This window comes from Chiloscyllium plagiosum, unplaced genomic scaffold (assembly GCF_037043375.1).
Source record: "Chiloscyllium plagiosum isolate Xiang-an unplaced genomic scaffold, Cpla_swu_hap1 HiC_scaffold_27, whole genome shotgun sequence".
Classification (NCBI taxonomy): Eukaryota; Metazoa; Chordata; class Chondrichthyes; order Orectolobiformes; family Hemiscylliidae; genus Chiloscyllium; species Chiloscyllium plagiosum.
Genome location: NW_028270165.1, coordinates 83,140,149 through 83,157,541, shown reverse-complemented (window position 1 = coordinate 83,157,541; position 17,393 = coordinate 83,140,149). Strand labels below are relative to the sequence as shown.

The 17,393-nt window shown below is 45.6% G+C and overlaps 2 non-coding genes across 2 annotated transcripts; both read left to right on the top strand.

The window, feature by feature from the left end:
• The first annotated feature begins 1,626 nt into the window (after nucleotides 1-1,626).
• Nucleotides 1,627-1,700, top strand: trnan-guu (transfer RNA asparagine (anticodon GUU)). The gene has a single exon. It is a non-coding gene; the product is annotated as a tRNA-Asn (tRNA).
• A 6,594-nt stretch (nucleotides 1,701-8,294) lies between these two features.
• trnae-cuc (transfer RNA glutamic acid (anticodon CUC)) lies at nucleotides 8,295-8,366 on the top strand. Its single transcript has one exon. It is a non-coding gene; the product is annotated as a tRNA-Glu (tRNA).
• The last annotated feature ends 9,027 nt before the right edge of the window (nucleotides 8,367-17,393 follow it).

The window sequence follows — 17,393 nt, the reverse complement described above, 5'->3', positions numbered from 1 at the left end:
TCCAGTTCAAAAGCCAACTGTTAATGATGGCTCTGTTTCTTGTCACGTATCCAATTTCAGATCGATGTTGTTAATGTCCCTTTTATTCCTTCAGATCCAGGTTTCGCTCACAGGGCTAGAACAGAACTGTCACCAAATACATTTACCAATCTACGTTCATCCTACCGATTGTATTAGCATCATCAACACTTCTCATCAAAATAACTCGAGGGACTTTCATCACAATTTTCTGTGAACAGTTCTACATTAGCTTTGCTGAATGAACCCCAAATTTCTTGACGTGGCTACTTATTTTCGGCCCTCATTATTAATCTCTCTACGCATGGGAATGGATCCTTCCCACCCGCTCTATCACTCATCCATGTGTGTAGTTCAGTTCGATCTCCCATCAGCCTCCTCTGTCCTGATCAAATCCAGGGGAACAGGATACGTTGGGGCTATGGCGCTGACAGGTCAAGCCCAGTACTCACCTTTCCTGTTAGAACCATTCCATGAGAAATTTTACATCACAACTTTGGGCGTGCAGTTGTGGCCGAACACTTTAGGTGTTGGCGTAGAGATCCTTTGGGGCTCCCCCGCCCAGGGTGGTAACCTGCTGACTATGCTTTCTCCGCTGGCGATTTTAAATGAATTCCTGTTGGTTGCATTATTGCTCAAACTTCACTAAACCCGTCTCAATAAAGTCCCGCTTTCTCATGTCTGGGAATTGATTGCCATGCAGATAACTCTGGTTCTGAACAAACAACGTACCAGCCTCATAACGCCAGCTCTGTTTACTTTTCCACAGATGCTACTCGACCTGTTGGCTTTCTGCAGTATTCTCTGTGTTTATTAGGCACAAGTACTGCTTTTCATTCAAGAACTTCAATCCCTGTCCTCTGGTAACTGACTCTGGTCAGTGGCAATTGATTCTTCTGATCATTAATCTGCCCATTCCCACCGCTTCTTCTCCCATCATTACCAACAGCCCCAGGAAATCTCCAGTTAACCTTCTTTGCTCCAAAGCGAACATTCCCAACCTTGGGAATGTCTCTCCAAAATGGAAATTCCTCATCTCTGGACATGACGGAAGAGGTACAATTGGGAAAAGATTTTGGCAAAATATTGTCAGTTAGGAAATGGAAAAATGTTCATGAATCAAAACAGAAATCCCAGTCTCCAGCTTTGTGAATCTTTAGAAACTCTTTGGGAAGCGTATTTAGAGGAGAATGAAAGATGAACTGTCCGACTGAGTAGAGACAGTCCAGACACCGTCCCCTTGTGAAAGAGGCCGGGAGATTGACTCTGATGTACTCGGGACATGAACTGATCTGAGACATTGAAAGAATTGTCGTTCCTGCACATCAGGAATTCAAACCCCTTCTCGCCTCCGAGCCAATGAGAGAACTCGGGAACAGGCAAAACACGGAAAGGCTCGAAGGGCGACGGCCCCGGAGAAAGAAAGCTAGTTCCTCCTGACATGGATGTGTCTTCAGACTGTCCCCGGTGTCTCGACAATAAATCTCCCAGGCTTTATTATGGAAAAGTAAAACTGATAGATGACAATTGTGATTCTAGGCGTGGAGGCTGAATTACGAATTCGCTAATAGGCTCCCCTAAGCGATGGCGCAACCCTCGTTGCCCCCTGTCTCTGTGGCGCAATTGGTCAGCGCGTTCGGCTGTTAACCGAAAGGTTGGTGGTTCGAGCCCACCCAGGGGCGGTGTGTTCGCTGTTATTCCTTGCTTTCAAAGCTGTGTGCTTTTGATGGGGTCAGGAAAATGTTCCCCAAACGGAAATCTTCTCCACAAAGGGGTTTCTGAATTGAATTAATTTCGAACGTCAGGGACTGCGGATGCGGAGAAGCCGAGACAAAAAGAGAAACTCGGCAGGTTTGACAGTACCTGTCGGAGAAAACAGAATCCTGAAATGGTGCCTCTGATTCTCTTTCCACGGATGTTGCCTGACCTGCTGATTTCCTCCTGCAATTTCTAGTTTTGTTTTTAACTGAAAGTTCATTTCATCTTTTGGGATGAAACACCTAAATATCTGCAAACACCGTGTGCAGATATTTAACTCTTTCGAAACACTGTGAAGTGATTGGATTCAAACAAACTCTGCGATGATTCACTCTTTCTCAGCTCCAAAGGCACACAGACCTGGGAAGTGAAGTTGTCAGTGTGGTTCTGTATTCGTGGGCCGAGTGGTTAATGCGATGGACTTGAAATCCATTGCGGTTTCCCCACGCAGGTGTGAACCCTGCCGAGTACAAAATGAGAAATGTCGTCGAAAAGAAAGGGAGCTTGCTCCCCGGCTTCTTCTTTCAGATTCAAATCAGTGGAGGGGGAAAAATATTTCACTCACATTGGGGCTGGTCGGGAATCTGCAACCCACTGCCTGTTCGGGTGGAACAAGCAGATACCCGCAGAGCTTCGTTTGAGGCTGTGAGCAAAGTGTTTGGAAATGAGATTAGAACAGTGAGGGGCTTGAAATCGTGATCTAAATGAAGCAGGCACCTGAGGACAAGGGTGTTTCCTTTGCCAGTGAAAGATACTGCTTCACAAAGTTGGGCCTGTGGAAGGGAGGCAGTGACGGTGATTATCTTTGTTTGTTCACCTTGTGAAGGTTCCCATTGCTGCGCATGTCCGTGTTAACGTCAGAACTCTGCAGCATGGTTAGATACGCACAGGGCCCGGGTGCAATGGATGACGCATCTGACTCCACCTACCTGTTTGAAATGCAGCTCACAGCTTCTTCACACACCCCAATTAATCTTTCTCATTGTCCTGAAGCCGGCATACGGTTTGAATTCCCGATCTGCGGGAATGGGAATCTTTTCACTGTCTTGTGTCAGTCAGTGTCCCCGAGAACATCAGAGTCAAGAAACAGCGCTGTCAGATGAGGGGAAGCTGAAATAGCCCCACACGCTGCTCACGGGCACATTTTACTTTCCCCAACTCACCGCCTCAACCACTGCGGCTCCTGGGAGTGGAAAGGAAACAATCACCAAAACCCAGTCTTCGCTTTGTGAATCTTCAGAAAATCAGCAAACGTTCATCCCTTCGGATTTTCTATCTTGGGCTGACAGGGATGGGTTTTGTCACTCTTTTGTAGGACATTGCAAGTGGATGTTTTGCAGAAAAGCACCACAATGCAATCTGATTAATCAGGACCTGGATGTTTTCGGTCTTTGAATGTAAGTGTTGTGCTCAACAACTTTGTTGTTCACAGTTTATAATACTTATCTTCCCAGTCCACTGTATCACTTGTTGAAAATGTTTAATTTGCGTCTTGTAATCCTTTCACTGTCTGCTAATGAGGATCGCGTTTCCGTGTTTGACCTAAATTATCTTGACCTTGCATACTTCAAGCCTCAAGCTAATTTCACGAGAAACCTTCTCCAGTTCAAAAGCCAACTGTTAATGATGGCTCTGTTTCTTGTCACGTATCCAATTTCAGATCGATGTTGTTAATGTCCCTTTTATTCCTTCAGATCCAAGTTTCGCTCACAGGGCTAGAACAGAACTGTCGCCAAATACATTTACCAATCTACGTTCATCCTTTCGATTGTATTAGCATCATCAACACTTCTCATCAAAATAACTCGGGAGACTTTCATCACAATTTTCTGTGAACAGTTCCACATTAGCTTTGCTGAATGAACCCCAAATTTCTTGACGTGGCTCCTTATTTTCGGCCCTGATTATTAATCTCTCTATGCATGGGAATGGATCCTTCCCACCCGTTCTATCTCTCATCAATGTGTGTAGTTCAGTTCGATCTCCCATCAGCCTCCTCTGTCCTGATCAAATCCAGGGGAACAGAATACGTTGGGACTATGGCGCGGACAGGAAAAGCCTAGTACTCACCTTTCCTGTTAGAACCATTCCATGAGAAATTTTAGACCACAACTTTGGGCGTGTAGTTGTGGCCGAACACTTAAGGTGCTGGCGTAGAGATTCTTTGGGGCTCCCCCGCTCAGGGTGGTAACCTGCTGACTATGCTTTCTTCACTGGCGATTTTAAATGACTTCCTGTTGGCTGCATTATCGCTCAAACTTCACAAAACCCGTCTCGATAAAATCACGTTTTCTCATGTCTGGGAATTGATTGCCATGCAGGAAAATCGGGTTGTTAACAAACAACGTACCAGCCTCACAACGTCAGCTCTGTTTACCTTTCCACAGATGCTGCTCGTCCTGTTGGCTTTCTGCAGTATTCTCTGTGTTTAATCGGCACAAGTGCTGCTTTTCATTCAAGAACTTCAATCCCTGTCCTCTGGTAACTGACTCTGGTCAGTGGCAATTGATTCTTCTGATCATTAATCTGCCCATTCCCACCGCTTCTTCTCCCATCATTACCAACAGCCCCAGGAAATCTCCAGTTAACCTTCTTTGCTCCAAAGCAAACATTCCCAACCTTGGGAATGTCTCTCCAAAATGGAAATTCCTCATCTCTGGAAATGAATCATGGCGTACAATTGGGAAGAGGTTTTGGCAAAATATTGTCAGTTACGAAATGGAAAAAATGTTCATGAAGCAAAACAGAAATCCCAGTCTCCAGCTTTGTGAATCTTTAGAAACTCTTTGGGAAGCGTATTTAGAGGAGAATGAAAGATGAACTGTCCGACTGAGTAGAGACAGTCCAGACACCGTCCCCTTGTTGAAGAGGCCGGGTGATTAACTCTGATGTTCTCGGGACATGAATTGATCTGAGACATTGAAAGAATTGTCGTTCCTGCACATCAGGAATTCAAACCCCTTCTCGCCTCCGAGCCAATGAGAGAACTCGGAACAGGCAAAACACGGAAAGGCTCGAAGGGCGACGGCCCCGGAGTAAGAAAGCTCGTTCCTCCTGACATGGATGTGTCTCCAGCCTGTCCCCGGTGTCTCCACAATAAATCTCCCAGGCTTTATTATGGAAAAGTAAAACTGATAGACGACAACTGGAATTCGAGGCCGGGAGGCTGACTTATGAATTCAATAATAGCCTCCCCTAAGTGATGGCGCAACTCATGTAATCGCCTGTCTCTGTGGCGCAATTGGTCAGCGCGTTCGGCTGTTAACCGAAAGGTTGGTGGTTCAGAGCCCACCCAGAGGCGATGCCCGTCTCGCTGCCTGTCTCTTTAGCACGCCACCCTGTTCCCTGGCCAACATCTCTGTCTCAGGCATGCAGCAGTGTTCCAGCAAAGCTCCGCTCCAGATGGAAGACCAGCGCCTCATTTTCCGTTTGGAATCCTCCAGTCTTCAAGATCGAGTTCAATATTATTTGGATCCGAACTCCCGCATGCCCTTGATCCCTACCACACCCACACGAGGCCGTGTTATCACATCGTCTGCTGTTACACACGACTTATTGTTCGCCAGGAATAGTCTCCATGAACAGTTAGTCAAACCCGACACAGATCGTTATTCTCTCCTTTGTCCCTCCAATGTTCTCCCTCTGAACTAGTGGCAAAGAGAGCAATGTGGATTGATATCCCTGAGCCAGCTCTATGTCCCATCTCCAGGAACCGGGTCTCTCCACTGGCGGATAATTAAACCACTTTGTTGTTGCGTTGACGTGAGGAGATTGTATAAATATAAACTTTTCTAAATCCCCACCTTCCGTTGATTGAACTGTGAGTTCACTCTGAATCACAACACGTGTCACAGCGCAATTTGAGGCCCACATTAGTTCTGCTGGTTCTACACAGCAAGTAAATGAGAGTCTCTATTCGTATCATTCTCTTGCCTTCGCCCTGTAAATCTCCACATTGTTACTTTGGACATGACCACCGAATGCCCTTTTGTGTTCTTGAATCTGCCTCCTTGTCACGGTCGGACAGGGACAAGAAAGTGTTCTTCCTAATGTCGCTTTTACTTTTTTTACCAAATGCCTTGAAATCTCTGACAATTTTTTGGGAAATTGAAAGGATTCTCATTCCTGCACATGAGGTTGAATTGATTTAATTTCTAACGTAAAGGACTGCGGATGCTGAGAATCAGAGACACAAAGAGGAGCTGCTGGAGAAACTCAGCAGGTTTGGCAGTACCTGTGGGAGAAAACAGAGTTCTGAAATATTGTCTCTGATTCTCTTTCCACCGATGGTGCCTGACCTGCTGAGTTGCTCCTGCAATTTCTGTTTTTGCTTTTAACTGAAAGTTTATTTCATCTTTCGTGATGAAACAACCAGACTCGCCATGTGCAGATATGTAACCCTTTCGAAACCTGTGAAGTGATTGTATTCAAACAAACCCAGCAATAACTCACTATTTCTCAGCTCCACAGGCAGAGAGACCTGGGAAATGAAGCTGTCAGTGTGGTTCTTTGTTCGTGGGTCGAGTGGTTAATACGATGGATTTGAGATCGATTGCGGTTTCCCCACGCAGGTGTGAACCTTGCCGACGACAGTTGAGAAATGTCGTCAAAAAGAAAGGAAGACTGTTCCCCGGTTTCTTCTTTAAGGTTCACATCAGTGGAGGGGTTGGAAATCTGCAACCCATTGCCTGTCAGGGTGGAACAAGCAGATACCCAAAGAGCTACTTTTGAGGCTATGAGCCAAGTGTTTGGAAATGAGACGAGAACAGTGAGGGGCGTGAAGTCGTGATCGAAATGAAGCAGGCACCTGAGGACGAATGTGTTTTATTTGCCAGTGAAAGATACTGCTTCACCAAGTTGGGACAATGGAAGGTAAGCAGTGACGGTGATTATCTTTGGCTGTTCCTCTTGTGAATGTTCCCATTGCTGCGCATGTCCGTGTTAACGTCAGAACTCAGCAGCATGGCGGGGTCAGGTACGCACAGGGCCGGGGGCGCAATGGATGAGGCATCTGACTCCACCTACCTCTTTGAAATGCAGCTCACAGCTTCTTCACACACCCCAATTAATCTTTCTCATTGTCCTGAAGCCGGCATACGGTTTGAATTCCTGATTTGCGGGAATGGGAATCTTTTCACTGTCTCGGGTCAGTAAGTGTCCCTGAGAACATCAGAGTCACGTCACAGCGCTGTCAGAGGAGGGGAAGCTGAAATCGCTCCACACGCTGCTCATGGACATATTTCACTTTCTCCAACTCACCTCCCCAACCACTGCGGCTCCTGGGAGTGGAAAGGGAACAAACACCAAAACCCAGTCTCAGCTTTGTAAATCTTCAGGAAATAAGAAATCTGTTCATCCTGTTGGATCTTGCATCCTGGCCTGACAGCGTTGATTTTAAATGGCTGTCCAGTTAGTGCCGATTCGTTTTGGCTGAAAAAAATATTCCTTATCTCATCCCAGCATTTCTTGCCACAGAGAACTGTGCGGCACAGTTCATGTATATATTTCCTTGTATGGTATTTTGTAAATAACATTCGTTTGCGGGTTGTTTGTATAGGCTATTCCAGGTTCATTAGCCGCTGTTTAAGTGTGTTGGTAGGTTTGTGGGCTACCATGATGCTGAGAGCGTTGAGTTGTCTGGACATCATTTCCCAGATGTCTTTTATGTAAAGTAATGTGGCTAGGGTTTCTGCACACGTTGTGTCTGCTTGTGTCAGTTTGTTGATGTGAAATCGACACACTGGGTTTATTGGGTAGGCAAAAGTGCGGATTGCAGATGCTGGAAACCAGAGTTTAGATCAGAGTGGTGCTGGAAAAGCACAGCAGGTCAGACAGCTTCCGAGGAGCAGGAAAATCGACTTTTCGGGCAAAAGCCCTTCATCAGGAATGGAAGCAGGACGCCTCCAGGGCGGAGAGATAAATTGGGGGGTGGAGGTGTGCTGGGCCGAAGGTAGCAAACAGTACAATAGGTGAATGGGGGTGGGGATGGAGGTGAAAGGTCAGAGAGGAGGGTAGAGCGAATAGGTGGGAAGGGAGATTGGCAGGTAGGACAGGTCATGAGGATAGCACTGTGCTGGAAGTTTGGAACTGAAGTAAGGTGTGGGGAGGGGAAATGAGGAAACTGGTGAAGTCTACATTAATGTTCTGGGTTTGAATTTATCCGAGGCGGAAGATGGGGCGTTCTTCCTCCAGGCATCGGGTGGGGAGGGAGCGGCGATGGAGGAGGCCCAGGACCTGCATGTCCTCGGCAGAGTGGGAGGGGGTGTTGAAATGTTGGGCCAGAGAGCGATGGGGTTGATTGTTGCGGGTGTCCCGGAAATATCCCCTCAAGCGCCGTGACTGGACTCTGCGAGGAGTCTCCAGCCTCCCCAATGTAGAGGAGACCGCATCGGGAGCAATGGATACAAGAAATGACATTGTTGGATGCACAGGTGAAAGCTTGCTGACGACCGCGGCCCAGGTTCGATTTCCGGGCAGGAAAGTAATTTTTAGGAGAGCTGACAAGCGGAATCCGCATCTCCCTGGTGGTCTAGTGGTTAGGATTTGGCGCTCTCACCGCCGCGGCCCGGGTTCGATTCCCGGTCAGGGAAAACATTTTCAGCGGTGCAGGCTACCCGTTCTTCTTAAATGCGCTGTGTAATTATTTATAGTCGTTCCTGGGTGCTGCAGTGTGTCGTGGCTCGTTGAAATAGTGTCCTGATTCAGATTTGTTTGTTTGTGGAGGGATGATTGCTTCTGTAGTTCAGTACTTGGTTCGTATGCGTTGTTTTCCTGTAGACGCTGTTTTGAATTTACCATTGACTGTTTGCTCTACTGTGACATCTAGAAATGGCACTTTGTTGTTGTTCTCCTCTTTTGTGAATTTTATGTCAGCGAGGATATTGTTGATGGTGTTGTAGGTTTCCTCTAATTTGTTTCATTTTTTGATGACAAAAGTGTCATCACTGTAGTGGACCCAAAGTTTGGGTGGATCGTTGGAAGGGCTGTTTGTTCGAGTCTCTGCATTATTGCTTCTGCTCGGAATCCTGATCCTGGTGGTTTCATGGGTATTTCGTTGATTTGTTTGGAGGGCTTGTTACTGAATATGAAGTGGGTGGTAAGACACAGTTCTACGAGGTTGACAGTGCTATCTTTGCTGATGAAGTTGGTGCTGTGTTTGTGTCTCTGGTTCTTCGAGTAGTGTCTTCAGTTTTGTTTGGCCAAGTTGATGTTAATGGATGTGAACAGGGCTGCTATGTCAAAGGACAGCATTATTCCATCCTCTTCTATCTTAGTGTCTTTAGTGTTCAGGAATTCTTGGATGGAGTAAATGGAGTGGTGTGAATCTTCGACTTGGTGTTTTCAGTGGAGGCCTTTGACTAGTCTGCATATTGGTGCTCCAAATGGTGAGGCTTTGGGGCTGAGGGGGGCTCCTGGTTTGAAGAGGAGAACAACAACAAAGCGCCACACCTAGATGTCACAGTAGAGCGAACAGTCAATGGGGAACTTCAAACTAGCGTCTACAGAAAAACAACACACACAAACCAAATATTTAACCACAGAAACAATCATCCCAACACCCACAAACGTTGCTGCATCAGGACATTATTTCAACGAGCCACTACACACTGCAGCACAGAGAAACTACGAAGAGCAGAAGAGAAATACGTATATAGTGTATTTAAGGACCACTTTTGGAATATTGTGTGCAATTCTGGTCTCCCTCCTATCAGAAGGATATTGTGAAATTTGAAAGGGTTCTGAAGCACCAGTGGGTCCACAGAGGGGAAGAGGCCCTTCTGCTGCCCTGGGTGCGGGAAGGCCTTCAGTGATTCCTCTGCTTGCTGCCGCAACAGTTGGTCCACACCGGGGAAGGCTGTTCTCCGGCCCCAAGTGCGAGATGGCCTTCAGCAGTTCTTCCCACCTGCTGAGACACCAATGGGTCCACACTGAGGAGAGGCCGTTCTTCTGCCCCGAGTGTAGGAAGGGCTTTGCTCTTTCCTCCGACCTGCTGGCCCATTGGTGAGTCCACATGGGGGAGTGGTCGTTCAGTTGCCCTAAGTGCAGGAAGTCCTTCAGCAATTCCTCAGCCCTGCTGAGGCACCAGTCCGTCCACACCGGGGAGAAGCCGTTCTCCTGCCCCGAGTGTGGGAAGGGCTTTATCCGCTCCTCCACACTGCGGAAGCATCAGCTGGTCCACACGGGGGCGGCGGGGGGGGGGGGGGGGGGGGGGGTGAGGCCATTCTGCTGACCTGAGTGCGCGAAGGCCTTCAGCAATTCCTCCACCCTGCTGAAACACCTGTGTGTCCTTCAGCAGTGGGAAGCCCTTCAGCTGGCCCGAGTGTGGGAAGAGGTTCATGTTTGCTTGCAACTTGCGGAAGCACCAGCGGGGGCACTGCTGCTCATTGAGCCAGGGACTGCACATTGCCAATGAAATGATCCAAATAAACCTCAGACCGCAAGACCATCGGAGCAGAAGTTAGGGCATTGGGCCCGTCGAGTCTACTCTGCCATTCGTTAGAGACAAAATTAGTGCAGATGAGATTAGCGACAGGAAACAGGCCATTTGTCCCAACAAGTCCACACAAACCCTCCGAAGAGTAACCCATCCACACCCATTTCCCTCTAACTAATGTACCTAACTCTATGGGCAATTAAGCATGGCCAATCAACATGACCTGCACATCTTTGGTTTATGTAAGAAGACAGGATCACCCAGAGAAAACCCATGCAGACACTGGGAGATTGTGCAAACTCCTCACAGACAGCTATCCAAGGCTGGAGTCAAACCTGGGTCCCGTGCGCTGTGAGGCTGCAGTGGTAACCACTGAGCCACTACATATTGCAACCCGAAGTTGCAAGCAGGAGGTTGGGAGAATACAACCTCAGAATGTGGAGTAGTCAGCGTTTTGGGTATTAACCCTTCTTCAGGACTGAAACGTTAACTTCTCCATGAGAAACGATTTATGGGAATGATCCTGGGGGTTGTAGGGTATGAGCTCCAGGGAGAGGCTGAATAGGCTGGAGCTGTTTTACCTGGAGCATCGGAGGCAGAGGAGTGACCTAATAGAGGTTACAAAATCATGAGGGGCATGGACAGGGTAATAGACAAGGTCTTTTCTCAGGGGTGGGGGAGTCCAGAACTAGAGGGCATAGGTTTAGGGTGAGAGGCGAAATATATTAAAGGGACAACGTCTTCATGCAGGGGGTGGTACATATATGAAATGAGCTGCCAGAATATATGGGTCAGGTGCTGTCAAATGGGACTAGATTAATTTAGGATATCAGGTCAGCATGGACAAGTTGGACCGAAGGGTCTGTTTCCATGCTGTACGTGTCTTTGACTACTGGTCCTGATGTAATTTTAAAATAGGGTCCAAGTAACTTTGAATAGTTCAATCTTATTGAGCTCACTTCCTGAAAAGTTTCAAATCAATCATCTGAGCGATACTGTTTAAACATGCTAAGTTGGACAAAGTATCCCATCAAGTTCAACACAAACCCAGAGTTGAAGAAGTCAGAACACCAAGGGGACCAAAACTGATCACAATATTCCAGGTGCAACCTCATCAACGTCCTGTATAACTACAACATAACTTGCCAACATCTATACTCAATTCCCTAATTGATGAAGGCCAGTGTGCTGAAATCTTTCTTCACTGCCTTGTGTACCGATGTTGTCAGAGATATAGGACCTACTTTAAACTGATCCACAATCCAGCTACTGGGAGCCCAGAAGCAGAGTAGTGCTGCGTGAGTGTGCTGGGCACATAACCCAGAGGTCGATGGGTAAAAACCATGTGATGCTATTGCCCAATGTCTTCGTAAGCTGCTTTCATTTACAATGGTGCTCTGTTCTGTATCTTGCCTTTGCATCTGCTTCCCAAAGCTTCTTCAGTGGAGGAGTGGCAGCTGGAGCCCAGGAGTTCAACGACCCGCCGGAGCTTGAGGAAGGTCCAAGCTCCAAGAAGCGGGGGGTCATGCTGGAGGCTGGATTTGCTCAAGGCTTGTTATTTTAACTCATTTAAATGGTACCTACTGTATGGGGCTATGGTTTACATTAAAACCGGAGGATCATATCAGAGTGTTTATATTTAGCAGCGGTAGTTGGTAAAATACACTCCCTGGAGGAGCACCTTCTATGATGCTGCATTTCTTGCTTTATGCCCTTCCCCCATTTCTTATCTCCCAGCTTGGTTTTATGTTTTTTTGGTCAAATTTAATTTCATATTATTCAGACTGGGTATTGACTGTGTGCTATAAATTTGCTTCTTCGAATATTGAAAGTCAAAATTAATGGTGTAATTTCATTTCTGATGTCAGAGTTTGACATTGAATGTGCAGATGTGAATACCAGTAAGTTGTGAAAATACATCAAGAACTTGTGGTTTTTAACAAAAAGAGCAGTTCACTGATATTCATGGCATTGTCTTATTTGGGAGTGATGATTCAAATCTGACCAACAAACCGTTTCATGCAGTCACCCAATTTAGTTAAAATTTTCTTTAATTTAATTAAAGAAAAGAGCTCTGGCAGGCTAAGATTTATGCAATCTATTTATAAGATTATGTCCATTGCTTGCAATATGGTCTCATCCACATTGGGGAAACTGGACGCCAACTCGCGGAACGTTTCAGGGAACAGCTCTGGGACACTAAAACTAAACGACCGACGCCCTGTGGCTGAACGCTTTAACTCGCCCTCCCATTCCGCCAAGGACATGCAAGTCCTGGGCCGCCTCCACTGCCAAACTCTTGCTACCCGACGCTTGTAAGAAAAACACCTCACCTTCTGACTTGGGACCCTCCAACCACATGGTATCAATGTAGATTTCATCAGTTTCCTCATTCCTCTCCCCTACCTTGTCCCAGATCCAACCTTCCAATTCGACACCGACCTCTTGACCTGTCATACCTGTCCACCTTGCTTCTCACCTATTTGCTCCACCCTCATCTCTGACCTATTACCATCAATCCCTACCTCCATCTACCTATTGCATTCCCAGCTGCCATTCATCCAGCCCCACTTCCTTCCCATTTACCTCTCAGCCCCCTTGGGCCACCCTTTATTCCTGATGAAGAGCTTATGCTCTAAACCAAGACTGTGATGAAACAACATTCTCAACAATTAGGAAATGGCTCCCAAGTCAGATTTCATTCCCTCTTCTGTTTCCCAGTTCTTTCAGAAATAAGATATGTCTTTTTCTTCCACTAGAAAGTGATCTTCCACTTTGCGCTGTCTGAAGTGTTATGCCACATTATTACTTCAGCCACCTTTTAAGAATCCTTTCAACCTGTTTTTCTAACAATTGTGGAGGTGACCAAAAGCAAACATTACACTCCTCCTGAATGTCCCATTTCTCCTCCTATGAGCCATTTTGTCATGTTGTCTGTGTTACAAGCAGCCGAGTGCACTTGGTTTCTGAATTGAAATTTGGCCATTGAAGTGATCAGAATTACTATATATCGATGGATAGCTATGTTTGCACTAACTGTAATTATCCACCAATACGATGTCGTTTGTTCCACCAAAACTGGAAACAATGCTTTGTGATTATATTGCAGTCGGATGTAGAAAATCATCCCAGCGATCTTCACGTTATTATAGTTTACTGTGGCCATACAGCATTGCGAGGCAGTTTGATGTGACTAAAACTTGGATGGAAAGAATGTAGATTGATGAGAAGTCAAAATGGCAGTGTCTCTGGCCACAATTGATCTGTCTGGCTTGATTATATGAGTGGCGGCTATTCAAGAGCAACTTCCACTCCATCACTTCAACCAGCAAGAGGAGATAAGTGTGAACACAACATTCCAACTGTGACATATACGCATTGCTTCGATGTTATTGATCAAAATCCTGGAACTCGCTCCTGAACCTTTATTATAAACCACATCATATTTGTGAAGTAATTTAAGAGGCAGCTCACCACCACTTTTTCAAGGACAGTTTGGGAAGACTTGCTGGCAGAGCCAATGATATGCACATGATATTGGAAACAGTCTAATCGCATGGATAGATGATTGGCTAACCAATGATACAGAAGGGATAAGGGGCATGCTCAGGATCGCAACTTATAACTAGCAACGTTCCACAGGGATCAGTGCTGGGGCACAAAATTATTTACTATATTTATATGAATTACTTGGATAAGTAAAGTGAATGTACTATTGCCAGGACTGCAGTAGAGACAGTTGATTAGAATGCAGGTGGTGAGGATGACATGAACTCTTCATCCAAGTTCAGTGAGTAATCGGGAAGGCAAAAGGGAGATTGGCCTTTCAATGGAATATAAAAGTAGGGAGGTTATAGTGAACTTCCGCCTGGAGGTTTTGATAGAAAGTGCAGTGAAGATTCAACCAGCTGACAGTGGATCTGAATCACATGTCGATCAGACCAGGTTTGGACAGCAGGAAACCAGATAAGTTTTTACAACAAACCACAACGATTTCATCATTTGACTCTTAATTCCAGATTTATATTGAATTCAGATTCCACCATCTGCCGTGGCAGGTTTTGAACCCAAATCCCGTGAACAGTACCTGGGTGAATGGTCTGGTGACAATAAAGTGGCCATCGCCTCCCCTGAACACATTGGCTTATTGTGTTCAGAGGTAACAAAGGAGCAAGAGGTTTCAGCAGCTGCTAAGTTGTTGATATTACACAAGGGAACATCAGCACTCTCAGTAATGGCACAAACTGAAGTCAGTGTCCTGTATCAGAGGTAAGGGCTCGGGATCCACAAGAAATAGGAACAGCAATACGCCATTCAGCCTCTTGAGCCTGCTCCTCCATTCAGTAGGATCGTGGCTGATCTGGCATTCCCCACATCCACTTTCCTGCCCTTTCCCTGTAACTGTTCATCCCCCGACTGATCACGAATCTATCGATCCTAGTTTTAAATGTGTCAAGAAGGATGTCAACAGAGTTACTGGGGTTGGGGGAGGGGCGGGGGGTGCTCAGGTCGAACTTGGGGACTAAAACAATGGCTTCACACTTCACAATATTTAACTAAGGGAATGTTTATGGTTATCCAATGCTGGAAATTGGGCAGGCATTCAGATGAAATTATTGATAAATTATGAATGACAGAGGAGTCGGGAGAGAAGTGGTGTTCAGGCACAGTTGGATATCATCAGTATAGATGCCAACACCAGCAGCTACGGTTAAATAAATAAGAACGGAAGACGCTAAAAGCAGACCCTCCCAGAGGATACAGCGATGTTGGAGAGGGTCAGTACTGTCATTAACCCTGATCAAGGCTGTCCGCAGGTCGACGAGGGAATGTTCATCCCTGTCACCGTTACAAAGGATGTCAAATATGACCTTGATAACTGTTTCAGGGCTAGAAACCAGACTCGAGGGCTTTAAATATAGAATTCTGGAAAAGATGGGAATGGCTAATTCAATAATGTTACATCCAAACCAACACTTCCATTGGTGCGATAATTATAGAAGTGTTTTGGTTTTTATTTAGATGATTCTCAGCAATACTGAATAAGAAGCAACAAAATTAACACAAGAAATATTGCAATTGCTACAATATGCCTGCTCCCAATAGGAGACCATCTGGTGTTCACTTAACTGTCTGCAAGGCGCAATATTGGAAAGGAATTATCCAGTTCATAGCTATAAGAGGGGAGACACAGACTGCTTGATACAAAGGGCGGGAGTAGGCCACTAGGCCCTACGAGCCTGCTGCAACATTCAATAAGATCATGGCTGATCTGAATACAACCTCAGCTCTACATTCCTCCACATCCCCGACAATCTGTCACCCACTTAGTTAGCAAGAACCTATCTACCTCTGCCTTAAAGATTTTGAATTCACTGCCTTTTGAGGAAGACACACAACCATGAGAAAGAAAAAAAATCATCCTCATTTTTGTCTTCTACTTTTAAAATATGACCCTCTATTTTCAGATATTACGATAGGGATACAAGCTGCATTCAAATAATACCTGTGGTACAGTTAACTATCTCAAAGTGCTTCACGTGAACATAATGAGAATTCCTTTAAAAATCACAAGAGTGGAGCACAGATTAGGACAGGTGACCAAAGACTTGGTCAAAGGGGCAGGTTTAGGGCAATCTTTTAAACAGGTTCAATTTCCCAAACATCTGAGGATAAAGACGTAAAGAGCAAACACAAAATAGCAAAAGATGGGAAACAACAGTGTGGACATAATGTCACAGGATGAGTAATCCAGGGAACATGAGTTCAAATCCCACCACAGCAAGAGGTGAGATGTGAATAATTCAAATCATAAATGGGGAACACAAAATTAGTCTCAGTATGGTATCGATGGCACTGACGTCAATTGTCATAAAAGCCCATGTTCACCAATGTCCTTTCAGGAGGGAAACTGCCATGCTTACCTGGTCTGGCTTACATGTGACTCCAGACACACAGCAATGTGGTTGACTCTGAAATTGCCCTCTGAATTGGCATAAGCAAGACACCTTGCACTTAGGGATGGATATACACCATCAACCTTGTGAAAGTGTCAGAACAGAAAGTGCTGGAGAAACTCAGCCAGTCTGGCAACACCGGTGGAGAGAGAGAGAAAGAAACAGAGTCAATATCCTGGCATGCGCCCAGAACAGTTGTGAAGAAGGGTCACAGCACTTGAAATGCTAACTCTGCTTCTCTCTCCACTTGTGCTTCCAGTCCTATTGAGTTTCTCCAGCAATTGGTGCATTTTTGTGTTTCAGATCTCCAGCATTGCAGTTCTTCATTACACTGACTTAGGGAAGCTCAAATCCGATAAAAGAATAAAACAGAAGGGATGGAATTACTCAGCAAGTCTGGCAGCATCTATGGAGATAAAAACAGTTAGTTCTTCGGGTCATTGAATGATCTTACATCGGGGACAAACTTTTGGCAAGCTGCAAGAGTAAAAGGCACTGGTGTAACTTCAACATCTGGGAGAACTCTCTCAGCCATGGAGGTCAGACTGACTCAGCATTCTGGTCCTGCTCATTACCTGTTAACTTCTCCATTTGTTGTTCTTGTTATATTTCTACATGGTTGACACATTCCTATGTTTTAAAATGATATTCCAAACTGAGAGGAATTTTCCATGTAAGTAATCATACATTAGAGGGTTTGAAACGTGAATGTAACTTTTAAACAAAAAGTATTTATTCATGCATGGTGTGTGGGCATCGCTGGCAATGCTTGCATTTATACCATCCTTAACCACCCTGTGGTTGGTTGGAAAAGTGAATGAAGGTGTCTGAGAGTGTCTTGATTAGCACAGCAATCTCAAAGATGGGTGTGCTCAGGTAGAAGTACCCTCCACTCCCACAGCAAGTCTGCATTCACTTCAATTACAGATGCCATCTCACACTCCCAGGAAAAGGACAGCATGGGATTACAATCAGAATAAAGCTTCCTCTACTCTTAAATTGAAAGTGAAGCTACCTCAACACTGTCCCCAACAAACACTGCCAAGACAAAGACAGCATTGGGTTAGATGCAGAGTAAAACTCCCTCTACACTTCCCCATTCATTTAGTCCCAGGACAATGGCAGCAAAGGGTTAAATAAACAGTAGAGCTTCTTCCATTATGACTGACACTTTGTACGTTCTACACCAATCCTCAAGGATAATTCAGAACTGAGACTATTATCTG